This window comes from Garra rufa, chromosome 1, assembly GCF_049309525.1.
Source record: "Garra rufa chromosome 1, GarRuf1.0, whole genome shotgun sequence".
NCBI lineage: Eukaryota > Metazoa > Chordata > Actinopteri > Cypriniformes > Cyprinidae > Garra > Garra rufa.
In genome coordinates, this window is record NC_133361.1 from 82,588,752 (window position 1) to 82,606,532 (window position 17,781).

Sequence of the window (17,781 nt, forward strand, 5' to 3'; positions counted from 1 at the left end):
GAAAATTATTTGATTTAAATACATATATATACACTCTCACTGGTAGAACAAACAATCTTATAAGTATGACACTATAATGCTCAGTTCACTTAATTAGAATGAGAAACAAATACAAAAAGGCCAAACAAAAAATCAACTAAGTTAATATGTATTTATTTTTAATATATTTGTTTATAATTATTTCACAGATGCTTATAGATTATTAAAATAATATTTAAAAATGCTTGTAGACCATAAAACATGGTAACTATTTAAAATAGGGTCTCTTTTGTTAACAATGGCTAATGAACTAACAAACACGAACAAACAACGAACAATATATTTGTACTCGATTTCATCAGAATAATGTAAAAGCCCAGATGCATCAAATGCTGTTGCCATGGCAAATAAATAAAAATAAAAAATACATTAAAATATTTGTTTCCTGTGATATTTAAGGCAGATAGCGTGCTTAAAATTTCATTTTCCATTTTCAATTTTCAATGATTTATTATATATTTAAAGTGCAGCATCCTAACTCTTTGAAACTTTTTTCATACAAATAACTATTCATTCTGATCAAACACAGTTCATTTCATAATTATACAAAACTCCACGAATGAAAGAAAAAAAAAACATATCTGATCTCACTCTGCTCTGCAGGAGGAGAGACAGTAAGGGTTAGTCCAAAGGGTTACTGTGAATGCATGTGCCAACTGGGCACCGTTTTCCTGATGCTATCGGGATGGCGACTGCACAGACGGCGAGGGCCCGGTCATCGCTGCTTGCAGCTTTAATTAGGGCCCGAGCACCGATGGTGTGAGGACCCTATTGGATCTGCTCCGTTTATTAGGGCCCGAGCACCGATGGTGTGAGGACCCTATTGAATCTGCTCCGTTTATTAGGGCCCGAGCACTACAGTGCGAGGACCCTATTGGAATTGCTCCGTTTATTATTCTTCTTCTTCTTCTTCTTCTTCTCCAAAATGAAAAGTCTTTTTGAGGGCCTAAACATGCCCGAAAACTCACGAAACTTTGCACACGCATCAGACCTGGCGAAAATTTACATCTGATATGGTTTTCAAAAGTGGGTGTGGCAAAATGGCTCGATAGCGCCACCTATAAAATTTCAACGGAGTGCCCCTCGAGCTACGTTTCACGTACATGTACGAAACTCGGTACACATATGTAACACACCAATACCTACAAAAAAGTCTCCTGGTGCAACATCCGAAACCCAACAGGAAGTCCGTTATATTGAATTTCCTGTACGATTTTTGTGCAGTTTTTGCCATTTTCAGGCCTCATACTTTAACGAACTCCTCCTACAGTTTTTATCCGATCATCTTCAAATTTGCTGAGTGTCATCATAAGGCCTTTGCGATGTTAAATTGCGAAGCTTTAGAGTTTTCGTCAAAGGGCGTGTCCGTGGCGGCCGGACAAACTTTGATGTTTCGCCATGAAAAAGGAAGTTGCTATAACTCAGGCATACGATGTCCGATCTGCCTCAAACTTCACATGTTTGATGACAGTCCGGTCCTGAACACACGTCAGTGCCCATATTCAGTTATAGTCATAGCGCCACCTGCTGACAACAGGAAATGACATGTTTAACACTGTTACGGACTCCTAGAAACATATTGAAAAGCGTTAACAAGTCTTAAATAGGCTAGCAACATGCTACAAACATGCTAAAACATGCTAGCAACACTTAGCTAAGAGCTAAAGCATGCTATTAATACAAATACAAAAGGAAATTGCTGTAACTCATGTATATAATGTAGAATCTGACCCAAACTTAATATTCAACATGCTACAAAAATAATAAAGCATGCTAGCAACACTTAGCTAATATGCTAAAGCATGCTAATAATACAATGAAACAGGAAGTTACTCTAACTCAGGCATACAATGTCCAATCAGCCCCAAACTTAACATGTTTGATAAGAATCCTGGCCTAAACACACGCCCATGCCCGTATTCAGTTATAGTGATAGAGCCACCTACTGTCAACAGGAAGCCACATGTTTAATACTGTTGTGGATGCCTAGCAACATTTTAAAAAAATTCAACAACTGTTAAACAGGGTAGCAACATGCTAGAAACATGCTATAACATGTTAGCAACATTTAGCTAAGTGCTAAAGCATACTCTTAATGCAATGAAACAGGAAGTTACTGTAACTCAGGCATGCAATGTCCAATCAGCCCCAAACTTCACATGTTTGATAACAGTCCTGGCCTGAAGATATCTACATGCCAATATTCAGTTATAGTTATAGCGCCACCTACTGTCAACAGGAAGTGACATGTTTAACACTGTGACACACTATTAGCAACACACTAAAAAAGCCATTGAGTGCTAAACTAGTTTAAAACGTACTCAAACATGCTAGCAACACTTACTTAGTGCTAAAGCATGTTGTTAAAGACATAAAACAGGAAGTTACTGTAACTCAGACATGCAATGTCCAATCAGCCCCAAACTTCACGTTTGATAAGAGTCCTGGCCTGAAGATATATACATGCCCATATTCAGTTATAGTCACAGCGCCACCTGCTGACAACAGGAAGTGACGTTTAATGGTGTTACGGACTCCTAGCAACATAATAAAAAGCGTCAGCAAGTTTTAAATAGGCTAGCATCATGCTAGAATCATGTTAAAACATGCTAGCAACACTTAGCTGAGAGCTAAAGCATGATATTAATACAAAGAAAAATAAGTGTAACTCATGCATACAATGTCCAATCTGACCCAAGCTTAATATGTTTGATAAGAGTCCTGGTCTGAACACAAGCCCATGCCCATATTCAGTTATAGTCATAGTGCCACCTGCTGGCAACAGGAAGTCACATGTTTAATACTGTTGTGGATGCCCAGCAACATTTTAAAAATATCAACAAGTGTTAAATAGGGTAGCAACATGCTATAACATGTTAGCAACATTTAGCTAAGTGCTAAAGCATACTCTTAATGCAATGAAACAGGAAGTTACTGTAACTCAGGCATGCAATGTCCAATCAGCCCCAAACTTCACATGTTTGATAACAGTCCTGGCCTGAAGATATCTACATGCCAATATTCAGTTATAGTTATAGCGCCACCTACTGTCAACAGGAAGTGACATGTTTAACACTGTGACACACTATTAACAACACACTAAAAAAGCCATTGAGTGCTAAACTAGTTTAAAACGTACTCAAACATGCTAGCAACACTTACTTAGTGCTAAAGCATGTTGTTAAAGACATAAAACAGGAAGTTACTGTAACTCAGACATGCAATGTCCAATCAGCCCCAAACTTCACGTTTGATAAGAGTCCTGGCCTGAAGATATATACATGCCCATATTCAGTTATAGTCACAGCGCCACCTGCTGACAACAGGAAGTGATGTTTAATGGTGTTACGGACTCCTAGCAACATAATAAAAAGCGTCAGCAAGTTTTAAATAGGCTAGCATCATGCTAGAATCATGTTAAAACATGCTAGCAACACTTAGCTGAGAGCTAAAGCATGATATTAATACAAAGAAAAATAAGTGTAACTCATGCATACAATGTCCAATCTGACCCAAGCTTAATATGTTTGATAAGAGTCCTGGTCTGAACACAAGCCCATGCCCATATTCAGTTATAGTCATAGTGCCACCTGCTGGCAACAGGAAGTCACATGTTTAATACTGTTGTGGATGCCAAGCAACATTTTAAAAATATCAACAAGTGTTAAATAGGGTAGCAACATGCTAGAAACATGTTAGCAACATTTAGCTAAGTGCTAAAGCATACTCTTAATGCAATGAAACAGGAAGTTACTGTAACTCAGGCATGCAATGTCCAATCAGCCCCAAACTTCACATGTTTGATAAGAGTCCTGGCCTGAAGATATATACATGCCAATATTTAGTTATAGTCATAGCGCCACCAGCTGGCAACAGCAAATTACTTGTTTTACACTAACTTAAGCATGCAATGTACAATTTGCACCAAACTTGACATGTTTGCCAATAGTCCTGGCCTGAAGACATCTAAAAGCCAATATTTTGTAATAGCGCCACCTGTTGGCAGCAGGATATGTCATGACTTACACTCAAGCATGCCATGTTCAAGCTTCACCAAACTTCATATGTTTGATAAAAGCACTGGCCTGAACACATCTGCATGCCAATATTCAGTTATAAGCATAGCGCCACCAGCTGGCAGAAGGAAGATTGGCACATATCAATGACTTTGACATATTCCTCCTACATTTTCTGTGTTAATAGCATAGTGCCCACCATTCACCACCGATCGGCGGTGAGCCCGAGTGCGAGGGCCCTACCATCGCTGCTTGCAGCTTTAATTCTTCTTCTTCTTCTTCTTCTCCAAAATGAAAAGTCTTTTTGAGGGCCTAAACATGCCCGAAAACTCACGAAACTTTGCACACGCATCAGACCTGGCGAAAATTTACATCTGATATGGTTTTCAAAAGTGGGTGTGGCAAAATGGCTCGATAGCGCCACCTATAAAATTTCAACGGAGTGCCCCTCGAGCTACGTTTCACGTACATGTACGAAACTCGGTACACATATGTAACACACCAATACCTACAAAAAAGTCTCCTGGTGCAACATCCGAAACCCAACAGGAAGTCCGTTATATTGAATTTCCTGTACGATTTTTGTGCAGTTTTTGCCATTTTCAGGCCTCATACTTTAACGAACTCCTCCTACAGTTTTTATCCGATCACCTTCAAATTTGCTGAGTGTCATCATAAGGCCTTTGCGATGTTAAATTGCGAAGCTTTAGAGTTTTCGTCGAAGGGCGTGTCCGTGGCGGCCGGACAAACTTTGATGTTTCGCCATGAAAAAGGAAGTTGCTATAACTCAGGCATACGATGTCCGATCTGCCTCAAACTTCACATGTTTGATGACAGTCTGGTCCTGAACACACGTCAGCGCCCATATTCAGTTATAGTCATAGCGCCACCTGCTGACAACAGGAAATGACATGTTTAACACTGTTACGGAGTCCTAGAAACATATTGAAAAGCGTTAACAAGTCTTAAATAGGCTAGCAACATGCTACAAGCATGCTAAAACATGCTAGCAACACTTAGCTAAGAGCTAAAGCATGCTATTAATACAAATACAAAAGGAAATTGCTGTAACTCATGTATATAATGTTGAATCTGACCCAAACTTAATATTCAACATGCTACAAAAATAATAAAGCATGCTAGCAACACTTAGCTAATATGCTAAAGCATGCTAATAATACAATGAAACAGGAAGTTACTCTAACTCAGGCATACAATGTCCAATCAGCCCCAAACTTAACATGTTTGATAAGAATCCTGGCCTAAACACACGCCCATGCCCGTATTCAGTTATAGTCATAGCGCCACCAGCTGGTAACAGGAAGCCACATGTTTAATACTGTTGTGGATGCCTAGCAACATTTTAAAAAAATTCAACTACTGTTAAACAGGGTAGCAACATGCTAGAAACATGCTATAACATGTTAGCAACATTTAGCTAAGTGCTAAAGCATACTCTTAATGCAATGAAACAGGAAGTTACTCTAACTCAGGCATGCAATGTCCAATCAGCCCCAAACTTCACATGTTTGATAACAGTCCTGGCCTGAAGATATCTACATGCCAATATTCAGTTATAGTTATAGCGCCACCTACTGTCAACAGGAAGTGACATGTTTAACACTGTGACACACTATTAGCAACACACTAAAAAAGCCATTGAGTGCTAAACTAGTTTAAAACGTACTCAAACATGCTAGCAACACTTACTTAGTGCTAAAGCATGTTGTTAAAGACATAAAACAGGAAGTTACTGTAACTCAGACATGCAATGTCCAATCAGCCCCAAACTTCACGTTTGATAAGAGTCCTGGCCTGAAGAGATATACATGCCCATATTCAGTTATAGTCACAGCGCCACCTGCTGACAACAGGAAGTGACGTTTAATGGTGTTACGGACTCCTAGCAACATAATAAAAAGCGTCAGCAAGTTTTAAATAGGCTAGCATCATGCTAGAGTCATGTTAAAACATGCTAGCAACACTTAGCTGAGAGCTAAAGCATGATATTAATACAAAGAAAAATAAGTGTAACTCATGCATACAATGTCCAATCTGACCCAAGCTTAATATGTTTGATAAGAGTCCTGGTCTGAACACAAGCCCATGCCCATATTCAGTTATAGTGATAGTGCCACCTGCTGGCAACAGGAAGTCACATGTTTAATACTGTTGTGGATGCCCAGCAACATTTTAAAAATATCAACAAGTGTTAAATAGGGTAGCAACATGCTAGAAACATGTTAGCAACATTTAGCTAAGTGCTAAAGCATACTCTTAATGCAATGAAACAGGAAGTTACTGTAACTCAGGCATGCAATGTCCAATCAGCCCCAAACTTAATATGTTTGAGAAGAGTCTTGGCCTGAATACATTTACATGCCAATATTTAGTTATAGTCATAGCGCCACCAGCTGGCAACAGCAAATTACTTGTTTTACACTAACTTAAGCATGCAATGTACAATTTGCACCAAACTTGACATGTTTGCCAATAGTCCTGGCCTGAAGACATCTAAAAGCCAATATTTTGTAATAGCGCCACCTGTTGGCAGCAGGATATGTCATGACTTACACTCAAGCATGCCATGTTCAAGCTTCACCAAACTTCATATGTTTGATAAAAGCACTGGCCTGAACACATCTGCATGCCAATATTCAGTTATAGGCATAGCGCCACCAGCTGGCAGAAGGAAGATTGGCACATATCAATGACTTTGACATATTCCTCCTACATTTTCTGAGTTAATAGCATAGTGCCAACCATTCGCCACCGATCGGCGGTGAGCCCGAGTGCGAGGGCCCTACCATCGCTGCTTGCAGCTTTAATTATTCTTCTTCTTCTTCTCCAAAATGAAAAGTCTTTTTGAGGGCCTAAACATGCCCGAAAACTCACGAAACTTTGCACACGCATCAGACCTGGCGAAAATTTACATCTGATATCGTTTTCAAAAGTGGATGTGGCAAAATGGCTCGATAGCGCCACCTATAAAATTTCAACGGAGTGCCCCTCGAGCTACGTTTCACGTACATGTACGAAACTCGGTACACATATGTAACACACCAATACCTACAAAAAAGTCTCCTGGTGCAACATCCGAAACCCAAGAGGAAGTCCGTTATATTGAATTTCCTGTACGATTTTTGTGCAGTTTTTGCCATTTTCAGGCCTCATACTTTAACGAACTCCTCCTACAGTTTTTATCCGATCATCTTCAAATTTGCTGAGTGTCATCATAAGGCCTTTGCGATGTTAAATTGCGAAGCTTTAGAGTTTTCGTCAAAGGGCGTGTCCGTGGCGGCCGGACAAACTTTGATGTTTCGCCATGAAAAAGGAAGTTGCTATAACTCAGGCATACGATGTCCGATCTGCCTCAAACTTCACATGTTTGATGACAGTCCGGTCCTGAACACACGTCAGTGCCCATATTCAGTTATAGTCATAGCGCCACCTGCTGACAACAGGAAATGACATGTTTAACACTGTTACGGACTCCTAGAAACATATTGAAAAGCGTTAACAAGTCTTAAATAGGCTAGCAACATGCTACAAACATGCTAAAACATGCTAGCAACACTTAGCTAAGAGCTTAAGCATGCTATTAATACAAATACAAAAGGAAATTGCTGTAACTCATGTATATAATGTTGAATCTGACCCAAACTTAATATTCAACATGCTACAAAAATAATAAAGCATGCTAGCAACACTTAGCTAATATGCTAAAGCATGCTAATAATACAATGAAACAGGAAGTTACTCAGGCATACAATGTCCAATCAGCCCCAAACTTAACATGTTTGATAAGAATCCTGGCCTAAACACACGCCCATGCCCGTATTCAGTTATAGTGATAGCGCCACCTACTGTCAACAGGAAGCCACATGTTTAATACTGTTGTGGATGCCTAGCAACATTTTAAAAAAATTCAACAACTGTTAAACAGGGTAGCAACATGCTAGAAACATGCTATAACATGTTAGCAACATTTAGCTAAGTGCTAAAGCATACTCTTAATGCAATGAAACAGGAAGTTACTGTAACTCAGGCATGCAATGTCCAATCAGCCCCAAACTTCACATGTTTGATAACAGTCCTGGCCTGAAGATATCTACATGCCAATATTCAGTTATAGTTATAGCGCCACCTACTGTCAACAGGAAGTGACATGTTTAACACTGTGACACACTATTAGCAACACACTAAAAAAGCCATTGAGTGCTAAACTAGTTTAAAACGTACTCAAACATGCTAGCAACACTTACTTAGTGCTAAAGCATGTTGTTAAAGACATAAAACAGGAAGTTACTGTAACTCAGGCATGCAATGTCCAATCAGCCCCAAACTTCACATGTTTGATAAGACTCTTGGCCTGAAGATATATACATGCCCATATTCAGTTATAGTCACAGCGCCACCTGCTGACAACAGGAAGTGATGTTTAATGGTGTTACGGACTCCTAGCAACATATTAAAAAGCTTTAGCGAGTTTTAAATAGGCTAGCATCATGCTAGAATCATGTTAAAACATGCTAGCAACACTTAGCTAAGAGCTAAAGCATGATATTAATACAAAGAAAAATAAGTGTAACTCATGCATACAATGTCCAATCTGACCCAAGCTTAATATGTTTGATAAGAGTGCTGGTCTGAACACAAGCCAATGCCCATATTCAGTTATAGTCATAGTGCCACCTGCTGGCAACAGGAAGTCACATGTTTAATACTGTTGTGGATGCCAAGCAACATTTTAAAAATATCAACAAGTGTTAAATAGGGTAGCAACATGCTAGAAACATGTTAGCAACATTTAGCTAAGTGCTAAAGCATACTCTTAATGCAATGAAACAGGAAGTTACTGTAACTCAGGCATGCAATGTCCAATCAGCCCCAAACTTAATATGTTTGATAAGAGTCCTGGCCTGAATACATTTACATGCCAGTATTTAGTTATAGTCATAGCGCCACCAGCTGGCAACAGCAAATTACTTGTTTTACACTAACATAAGCATGCAATGTACAATTTGCACCAAACTTGACATGTTTGCCAATAGTCCTGGCCTGAAGACATCTAAAAGCCAATATTTCGTAATAGCGCCACCTGTTGGCAGCAGGATATGTCATGACTTACACTCAAGCACGCCATGTTCAAGCTTCACCAAACTTCATATGTTTCATGAAAGCACTGGCCTGAACACATCTGCATGCCAATATTCAGTTATAGGCATAGCGCCACCAGCTGGCAGCAGGAAGATTGGCACATATCAATGACTTTGACATATTCCTCCTACATTTACTGTGTTAATAGCATAGTGCCCACCATTCGCCACCGATTGGCGGTGAGCCCGAGTGCGAGGGCCCTACCATCGCTGCTTGCAGCTTTAATCTGGTTATGTTTTCAATGGCAAGTTTTATTTTAGTTCCCAGATTATTCTCATAAAAGGCTAAATACAATACATTCTACAAATGTTTATTTATAACAACATTGTCCTCTAACATTTTAATAGATTTAAGTGGGAACCTTTACATTGGATATTGGATGCAGACTCAAATGTTGCTCAGAAGCCAAATTTTGATGTCTACTTTAAAGTAATAGTTTGGTTTGATGTTACCATTATGGTGAGAAGTGTTTGCTTTAGTTGAACAAAATTGACTCCTGATTTTTTTGTATTTCCTGTAGCTGCTGTAGTTATGTTTGTTATGGCAAAAGCAGCATGAGTAAATATGGTCCAGTGATAATGATCTGATTTTTAGCTGAAGTGACATACTTGCACATTGTGGTTTCTCAATAGTTCTGAAGACTGGTTCAGCAGAATTTCAATAAAAAACATTCAGTTATTTGAAAATAAACTCATTTATTTGTCACAAACATCAAGAATCAGTGTATGAAGCTCAACAATGGTGACATGCTTCATACTGCTATGTGTTCTGGCTGCATCATATAAAACGCAACCATGGCTCCCAGAATGCATTGCGACATGAAGCATGTCACCATTGTTGAGATTCATACAGTGATTCTTGATGTTTGTGTGTCCAAGCATTCAGGAGCTCACAGTGATTCATGAATGGTTTGTAGTAAAAATACAGTTTTTCTGAAATATATATATAAATACAATCAACCATATATATTTGTATACAATATATAGCCTATACATGTATACAAACCATATATATATTATAAATTTAATTGCAGAGATTGAACTAGTTAACAACAGCAAGTCGTCAGCATCATCTGATGACATTTGCAATAACAATCACAGTTACAGCCACAAAGAAACAAAAACAAAAGAGGCAAATTGCCCAACTAAAGCAAACACTTTTCACCCTAACGGTGACATCAAACCAAACCATCACTTTCAATCAACATCTAAACCTCTGTTCATTTCAATAAACTTGTGTAAATGTATGACATTCTGGTTTCTAATAAGTTAAGCTGGTAATGCTTTTTTTGGAGATATTTAATGACGCTGGAGCTTGACATCAAGATTGGGTTTTCACTTTCAATCAGAATTTGACATCTGAGCAATGTAAGTCCACATCTAGTGTGATGGAAATCTGTATTACAATGTTAGAACATTATCCTCATTATCCTCTAACAATGTTATCAATAAACATTTGTAAAAATAAATCTTTTAGAATATGAAACATTTTTATCTGATCCATACTATTGAAAATGAAGCAATACATAAATTTGTTTAAAATAAATACAATCTTTTATCCCCGCTTTAAAGACTTTGTCTTGTTACAGATTTTATAAAGAACATTTTGCAGTAGTTTTCATTGTCAAAACCGTTGCAGAAGTAACTATTGGCAATTTGGCATTTAAAAAATAACTTGCAGAGCCTTTCAAAGAGTGTCCGGTATTACTGGCCCTAGAGGAACATTCCAAAAAAAAAAACTATTTAATATTGAGGATGGTCCCATGTGTTATTTCAGTGATATGTAATATAGAAAATTTATTAAACAGAAAATGATACTGCTCAATGAACACTGAAATTAAAAAAATATTATTAATAATAATAATAATAAACCATTACAGAAGGTATTTAAACAGCAAAAATCATGTTCAATAATTACAATTATTGGATGAGGGCAACTAACAAACGTGAAAAATGAGAATTACTTATTATTTTTTTAAATTAATTAAATACTGTATTTATTTATCTATTTAAATTGTTTATTTTGGAGGGTAACAATTATTTTTTTTTATTCTAAGTAACAGTTGGTAAACAATAAATAAATATAAACCTTTGCTGGCTGTCGTAGAGTACAAAGGGTTCATTTGACTTCACTACTAGGACTTAGTCTGACTTACAGTTCTATGAATAACTACTCAAGACAAATAAAGGGATTTTTTAACATTTAATTCAATACCATGTCTCCTGAATGACGTATGACAGTCAACCCTGAATTTAAATGTTAATTTGGAAATCAAAAACAAGACACACTTTTTGAATTTGAAATAGAATACTGTATTGATTTTAAATAAATTTATAAGTTTGAATGTCAAACTATTTATTTTAAACTACTTCATGCATTGGTTTAATTTTCAATATTATGTGTTCTATTAGGGTTCTGTGACTAAAACCGCCATCAACATGTTTTTCTAAAAACTAGTAACAAGATACAACCTTTGCAGTTAGGATAGAAAATTGTATTGATTATAATTAATTTATAAGTTTGAATGTCAAATTCAGCCAAAACAGCAGTATGTTCCTCTAGGGGGCAGTAATACAGGACACTCTTTTGAAGGTTTTGCTATATTTTAATATCAATAGCGTGACTTCTGCATAACTTTTGACAATGAAAATTACTGCAAAATGTCGTTTATGAAATCTGTAACCAGACACAGCCTTTGAAGCTGAGACAGAAGCTTGAACTTATTTATTACTAAATGATGTAGTGCTTTCATGTTCAATAGTATGTGTTCTATTATAGTTACATGATTAAAAACAACATCAAAATGTTCTCCTAGGAATCAGTCATAAGACACACACTTAAGATTTGACGACAGAAAACTGCAATCTTTTAAATGAATTTATTCACAGATTTGAACTGAATTCAATAGCATGTATCCTGGTTTACATATGACAGTAAAACCTGCATGGAAATCTTCTTTTAGATCCAAGGAACAAGACACAGCCTTTGAAGTCGAGACAGAAAACTGTATGCATTTTAAATGAATTTATTTTAATAGTTTGAATGTCAAACTCAGTAAAAAAAAAAAAAAGAAAACAGCAGTATGTTCCTCTAGGGGGCAGTAATACAGGACACTCTTTTGAAGGTTTTGCTATATTTTAATATCAATAGCGTGACTTCTGCATCACTTTTGACAATGAAAATTACTTCAAAATGTCCTTTATGAAATCTGTAACCAGACACAGCCTTTGCAGTTAGGATAGAAGACAGTACTGATTTTAAATTAATTTTTAAGTTTGAATGTCAAACTCAGTCAAAACAGCAGTATGTTCCTCTAGGGGGCAGTAATACAGGACACTCTTTTGAAGGTTTTGCTATATTTTAATATCAATAACGTGACTTCTGCATCACTTTTGACAATGAAAATTACTGCAAAATGTCCTTTATGAAATCTGTAACAAGACACACCCTTTGAAGCTGAGACAGAAGCTTGAACTTATTTTTAACTAAATGATGTAGTGCTTTCATGTTCAATAGTATGTGTTCTATTATAGTTACATGATTAAAAACAACATCAAAATGTTCTCCTAGGAATCAGTCATAAGACACACACTTAAGATTTGACGAAAGAAAACTGCAATCTTTTAAATGAATTTATTCACAGATTTGAACTGAATTCAATAGCATGTATCCTGGTTTACATATGACAGTAAAACCTGCATGGAATTCCTCTTTTAGACCCAAGGAACAAGACACAGCCTTTGAAGTCGAGACAGAAAACTGTATGCATTTTAAATGAATTTATTTTAATAGTTTGAATGTCAAACTCAGTAAAAAAAAAAAAAAAAAAAAAAAAAAAAAAAAACAGCAGTATGTTCCTCTAGGGGGCAGTAATACAGGACACTCTTTTGAAGGTTTTGCTATATTTTAATATCAATAGCGTGACTTCTGCATCACTTTTGACAATGAAAATTACTGCAAAATGTCCTTTATGAAATCTGTAACAATACACAGCCTTTGAAGCTGAGACAGAAGCTTGAACTTATTTTTAACTAAATGATGTAGTGCTTTCATGTTCAATAGTATGTGTTCTATTATAGTTACATGATTAAAAACAACATCAAAATGTTCTCCTAGGAATCAGTCATAAGACACACACTTAAGATTTGACGAAAGAAAACTGCAATCTTTTAAATGAATTTATTCACAGATTTGAACTGAATTCAATAGCATGTATCCTGGTTTACATATGACAGTAAAACCTGCATGGAAATCCTCTTTTAGATCCAAGGAACAAGACACAGCCTTTGAAGTCGAGACAGAAAACTGTATGCATTTTAAATGAATTTATTTAAATAGTTTGAATGTCAAACTCAGTAAAAAATAGAAGTATGTTCCTCTAGGGGGCAGTAATACAGGACACTCTTTTGAAGGTTTTGCTATATTTTAATATCAATAGCGTGACTTCTGCATCACTTTTGACAATGAAAATTACTGCAAAATGTCCTTTATGAAATCTGTAACAATACACAGCCTTTGAAGCTGAGACAGAAGCTTGAACTTATTTTTAACTAAATGATGTAGTGCTTTCATGTTCAATAGTATGTGTTCTATTATAGTTACATGATTAAAAACAACATCAAAATGTTCTCCTAGGAATCAGTCATAAGACACATTCTTTGAATTTAAGATGGAAGAACGAAGGCTATGCACTTTACATTGACCTACTCGTTGATATTTCAATATCATGTGCTGTGTTGTAGTTTTGTGAATAAAACCAACATTTAATTTTTCGTCTATGAACCAGTATCAAGACACAGGCTTTGAAATTGAGCTGGCAAAACTGTATGTTTCAAAAATGAATGTGTTAACAGATTCAAATTGAATTCAATAGCATACATCCTGATTTACATTTGATAATGAAAGATGGCTGTAAATATTGATCTTTGAACAAGTAACAAGACACACCACCTGGAGTTTACATATCAAACTGTGTGCATTCTAAAATTAATTAATTTAAACTCCTAAGTGTCAAATTTGGTCAAAACAAGTTCAGTATCTTCCTCTAGGGGGCGTTAAACTGCACAATATTTGTCATGTTTACAAGCTTTTTCTCAATGGTTTCATTTCAATAACTTTTGTTGCGCTATAGATCTTTGAATAAGACATATATCTAAATGTTCTTTTATGAACCAGTAATAAGACACACCCCTTAAATTTGAAATGTATGTTTTATACATTTCACAAGTGAAGCATTTAGATGAAATAATTGTGCTTTTTGCTCTGCGTTTTGCACTTTGCAGACGGTCCCTATCCTGCACTATTACATTATAAACTCTATCAGTTACAATACCTTAAGGCAGATTAAAATTAATAAAACATATTGTGTGTTCTCTTCTACATTTGGAAACAGTTAGAACGTAATATGTTTCTTGTCATTGTGCTCAATCGTTAAAGAACTATTGAAGATTTCCCAGGCTGAATCTCTGACATATGTTAAATATCAAACATCGAACCAACTTTATATCGGTCAACATGGTTACTACGATTCACTACAGTAAAAACACGGTAAATTGTCATAAAGAATGACTACATTTACAGCTGAAACACGTTTTTTTTCCCATTTAAATTGAACTTCAGAACGTGTAAATGGAGTTTAATAAGGAAGATTAGAGGCAAACTAACATTGTTTCATTCACAAGTCGCGAGTCAAAAGTTTATGAACACACAAAAACGGATGAACGACGGACGAAAACGTAACGAGTTACCAATTGAGAACACTGTAAACACATATGAAGAAAGAAGCAAACATGCATTACTTACTTTGAAAAGTTATTAGATGTTCCGTTCGTCTGATTTTTTACATGAATTAGAATGAATCCTGCTCCAGGTAGCGCCACAGAGACAGCCGCTGTTGCTTGCTGCCGCCGGATCACCGGTGTAAAAGCAAGGGTTAGGGTTAGTGATAGGGATTAAAATTGCCCGCACTAACAGCGACATCTGTTTTGGAAGATGTTTCCGGAGCTCGCAAAATCCACTCAGCCTGCGCGGCGAATGGGCACGCTGGAGCCCGCCACCCTTTTGGGAAGAAAGAGAGTCAACAGAGCCGCCCAACGTGGGGCTCGAACCCACGACCCTGAGATTAAAAGTCTCATGCTCTACCGACTGAGCTAGCCAAGCTGGTCGTGGGCTTCTTCACCGGGTCGGACCCAGTTTTCATCGGCCCCCAAATTACACAGGCGAAACGGAGGCTCTCGCGTTGTGCGAGACTGTCGAGCCCTCCCCGTGGGTAGGGCTTAGAGCAGGCTTAGAGTTTTCTTCTGTCGGTTTTGACCCAATCTGTTTTTGGGAAGCGCAGTTTGACCCAGCAGTGCGGGCCAACAACACGTTCTGTTTTGCCGCGTGAAGGCGGGTCAATGCTTTGGACAGCGTATGGTTGAGATGTGATTTTCCACCAATTTGGGGCACCTTTCTTAAGGAAATCAAGGATGATTTCATGGGAAATGGCAAACTGCTGTAGCGTTTGGCTAACAAGCCAAAGCTACAAAGGATGTACCGGTGCCCCGTCGTCCGAGCAGAATCCACATTCGGCCGTAATCGGAGGTTACTACTAACGTTCGATTGTGTCTCATAGGGAGTTTGACGCAGGGCCTCAGTGGAAAACAGGCCCTCGGCGGCTGAAACAAAAGACGAAGAAGGCATCCACATGCACATGGTTCAGGAGCGTTAAACAAAGAAACCACGCAAGATGACGAGGTGGTCCAGCGGTTAAGGCGGTGGAAGGCTAATACATTGTGCTCGACATGCACTGGAAGCTTTAGCGCCACTGAGAGCCCACCGGACCAGACAGGCCCAACCTGTTTACGATGGGTAACGGTGAGCTGTAATTGCGCTGCAGTTTAATGATACCCGTCTTGAGGACATATTTACAAAACAACAAGCCTTCTGGCTCTGGCGCTCAATCATCAGCAGACACCTTTTCGACGAGAAACAAAACCTAAACGAAACAAGGCCATTTTTTCTCAACAATACTCTAAGCCTCCAGAGAGGCTAGCAAAAATTGCCAAGGCTGACTGTATTTCAAGTCATCCTGGCGGGGTATTGGGTAAAGTTTTCAACCAGCAATGATCGCGCAGTCAGCAAGGGAGCGGGGAGGCCGAGTGGTTATGGCGATGGACTGCTAATCCCATCCTTGCCGTTCGGTTCCTTTAGCACTGGACCTTAATCTAGGTCCTGGGGACCCCATGCTGAACTTTTTGTGTGTCCTCCTTATCTAACACACTCAGTTCAGTTCTTTGAGTTCTCTACTAATGAGCTGATGATCTGAATCGGGAGTGCTAAATAAAAGACGGCACGTAATACGACGAGGAGGCCGTACCTTCCAGTGATCAGCCGGCCTAACTATTCCTAAACATTTGTTACAAGTCCTAAAACATTCGGAACAAGTCCTAACACAAGTCCTAACAATCCTAACACAAGTCCTAACATTCCTAACAATCACTGGTCTAAGTCCTAACAGTTCCGAACATCGCTCAGCGGCCATTGGCCAAACGGGGCAAAAAAGCCATTGGTCGAAACATTGTCATGTGACTAAATCTATAAAATGTTCAAGTGGCAAAACGCACTTGTCGTTGTACACTGACCTTCATCACAGCGTGACGCGAGACAGTTTTAATTAATTCCTTAATCACACACATCTAATAAACTGGACGTTTTTGGACTGTGTGCAGGTGAGTAAGTTACAGTATAACGTGATAGAGAAGCGGTAACGCTACCTGACATGGCTTCGTTTGACAATATGGTTTAATCTCAACAGAATACTAATCTTTTTTTTTTTTGTAACAGAAGAATGCTTTTGATTTGTGCTGTAAAGCCTGAAATATTGTTCAGAAAAACTCTTAAGTGTTAAAAAAGCTATGTAGACTACCATTTGTATCATATTAAAACATTTATTTAGTTAAACATCCATCATATTATATATATACACACACACACACATACACACTGGAAGCTAATGACACTGAAACAAATTCCTTGCATACTTGGCAATAAAACTCTTTCTGATACTAAGTATGCTTGTGCATACAAGGAATTTGTTTCAGTGTCATTAGCTTCCAGTACATAGAGACAACATCACACAGACAATAAAAATAAGATGAGAATAAAAAAGTACACATATGTAAATATAAATAGACAAATCAATTTAGAAATACATAAGTGGTATGTACAGTTGTGCTATAGATGATAGAATGGAATAGGATAGAATAGATTTGAAAGATGCAGGGATGTACTAGGGTGGAGGTGGTAGCAAATAAATATCAGGTTATTTATATTTTATATATTATAATATTTTATTTATATATTTGTTTATTTATAATCTATACAGAAAACGACAAATGGATAAGCAATCACTTATAATTATCAAAGTGGCAATATCGCTCTAAGTAATATTAGTCAGGAAAATGATTAGTTGTGTATCAATAAATAAAAAATATTTTAGATGTAAAGGTTTATTGAATCTTTAGACAATAAAAGAGAACAGTTTGCTGAGTAACATTTTATACATTAGGTTTTGGCTCATAGTAAA

The 17,781-nt window shown here is 37.4% G+C and overlaps 1 pseudogene; it reads right to left on the reverse strand.

Annotated features, from left to right (window-relative positions):
- Positions 1 to 16,232: 16,232 nt before the first annotated feature.
- Positions 16,233 to 16,320, reverse strand: LOC141286712 (U4 spliceosomal RNA; annotated as a pseudogene).
- Between the last annotated feature and the right edge of the window lie 1,461 nt (positions 16,321 to 17,781).